Raw genomic sequence first — 3012 nt, forward strand, 5'->3', positions numbered from 1 at the left:
TTTCGTTCTTTCTTTTGTTCTTCTTCTTCTTCTTCTTCTTCTTCTTCTTCTTCTTCTTTTTGATGAGAAAGCTTTGATCTATCACTACGGAATATCGGAAGCCATAAGTTATATAGCTATGGATTAAAAGCCATTACTACGATAGCTATGGTTATAACTATAGCCATATATCTTTAGTTACGGATTTTATTCATAGCTCGACCTTTTTGGTAGTGCAGCAAAAACTTATGAAGTAGGGTGTCCAGCAAAACCGCCAGTAAAACCTTTACCGGCACTTACCTGACCGCCGGTAAAGACTTTATTGGTGGTTTTTCTGGCCCACCGATAAAGGCCAATTTTCTTGTAGTGCAAGGCGCCCAGCCAACCCCAACATTCCTTTGTCAAAAAGTTAATGGTTATTGAAAGCCTTTACGAAAAGGAAGCGAATTGCGTCCTACTTCACCCGACTTTAGGGAGCATGCATATGGGGGAGTGACGTATCTGTGTATCCACATCATCCATCCCTTTTCTTATATCATTTTAAGGTATGAGCCCAAAAATGAGGTAGATAACCCTCAAGTGGACCGCACCACAAATAACTCTTGCATTACTATTCTCAAATCTCTCAATTCGTGGCTTAAGATGGGCAGGGGTAGGACGCAATGCATGTAATAGGGATGTAAAGAACGTCCTACACTGACCCATCATATCATAGTGGGTAAGATGGACCAATGACTCCTTTCATCTTCCAAGCTTCAACCCATTACTATTCTCAAATCTCTCAATTCGTGGCTTAAGATGGGCGGGGGTTAGGATGCGATGCATGTAACAGGGATGTAAAGAACATCCTGCACCGACCCGTCATATTATAGTGGACCCAGTTGAACTGATGACTCCTTTCAGCTTCCAAGCTTCAACCCACGCCACCACATCTCTCATCTTCCACCCCCTTATAGCATACACCACCCCTCCCCCCACATTATGGAGTGGATTCACAAGCGTTCATTTTATAATACGTATCCTCAACCTACCAGTATTTTCTTTATGCATATAAAGGGTATTTTGTCCATGCAAAAGTTCCAATAAAATATGTTGCAGGTGTTGTGTATATGGACACAAACTGTTGGTCCAACAGAGCAACCTTACCATCATTACTGGACACTCGAGCTGATCCAACCTCTGTGTGGCCCACTAGGTGAATTTGGAGGATTTTAGATTGTTGCCCTTGTTTATATGGTGTTTGAGACTTGATGAACAATTTTGATGACATACAATATAGTACCACAAGCCCCTTATAAAAACTAAGACAACTTAACAATTAGGTTTGCCAATAGGCTAGACTAGGGCTAGGCCAAGCTCTATCCAAGCTTGACCCACATAGGGCCACGCTTGGACTAGGTGCATGATGGGCCAAAATAGTCTAGCCTAAGCCTAATTTAGGTCAAGCTCTCGAGCTTTTGTAATGTCCATACCTGACCCGATTGTGAAATGGGCTAGAATTTTAAGAATTTTCAAAAGAAGAAAGTGGAAAAAAGTGGTTAAAAATAGAGAGATTAGGGGGAAAATTGAGTAAAAACACTCCATTTTCTTTGTGTTATCCTATTTTTGTTGGGCCCACAATGGTGGAACCCACCTTGATCATGTATAGTGTATGGTAGACTCCAAGTGGCGGGGCCACCCCTATTGGTGGATCTCTTCCCTTGCTTTTCTTTCATTTCCTTTCTTTCCTCATTTTCTTTTAAATTATGGTGTTGTGGGGTCCACAAGTGGGCTATTCTGTTGGAGAGCATGCCCTACATGCTATCATAGTGTGGACCACCTTGTATGGCCCACCATGATGTTTATTTTCAATCCAACATGTTGATAGGTTCATACAGATTTGGATGGTGGAAGGGCACCAAAATCAGGTAAATCCAAAGCTCCTTGGCCCAACACAAGTTGGTCCACTTGATGGACAGGTCAGATCTCTCACATGGACCCCATACATATATATATATATATATATATATATATATATATATATATATATATATATATATATATCTGTGTGTGCGTGCATGCGTGCATGTGTGTGTAAGGAAGTCTAGATGCTGGACGTTCTTAACATCAGAGATGTTGGAATTGTTAAGATGCCAAAAGATATAGGGGAAGGGTGGGGCCTCCAGTCGTGGGTCCCACCATGATGCATATGTTTCATCCACGCCATCCATCCAAATCTCCATTTCCTTTTCGTTGTTAAGTTTGAAAATGAAGCTGATCCACATCTCAAGAGGGTCACATCGTGAGCAACAGGAATGGTTGGAAAGCTCCGGTGTCAAAGACATCAGGCGCATGCAGGTAGGGGTGGGTTTCCACTCCTAGGACCCCCCTTGATGTGTTTCTTATATCCACACCGCCCATCCATTTTCCCAGCTCATTTTGGCCCTTAAGCCCAAAAATCAGGCTGAACGGTGGGCTGGGAACCACCCACACGCTGTCAGCGTCTGCCCATGTAGATGTGGGGTGGTAGGTTCCCACTCATAGGGCCCACCTCGATGTATTTTGTATATCCACATCGTCCATATGTTTCTTCAGATCATTTTAGGCCATAGGCCGAAAAATAAGGAAGATTCGAGTCTCAAATGGGCCTCAATGAGAAGATTAAATTCCTGCTATTAAAACCTTCCAAATCCCCGCTCGAGCTGGCCAATCCGATGGATGGGTGGATCATCCAAATGAACCCCACCTAAGTAAGAAAAAAAAAAAAACAACAAAAAAAGAGCTAGTAATGTTTTAGCAATGTAGCCAGTTTCCAGACGGGCAGATGTTCACTAGGGCATGAAGTGTGGGGCCCACCATGATGTTTATGTGCCATCTGCTCCATTCATCCTTATGATTTTAGGCCAAGGGCCCAAAAATCAGGCCAATCCGATTCTTAGGCGGACCACAACGAGGGGAATAGTTGGGCAGGGAGGGCTGCCCCTATTTAACAACAATTACAGTCCCACTCATGGGACCCACCTTGATATTTATGTGCATCCATGCCGTTCACCT

Source organism: Magnolia sinica, chromosome 9, assembly GCF_029962835.1.
Source record: "Magnolia sinica isolate HGM2019 chromosome 9, MsV1, whole genome shotgun sequence".
Lineage (NCBI taxonomy): Eukaryota > Viridiplantae > Streptophyta > Magnoliopsida > Magnoliales > Magnoliaceae > Magnolia > Magnolia sinica.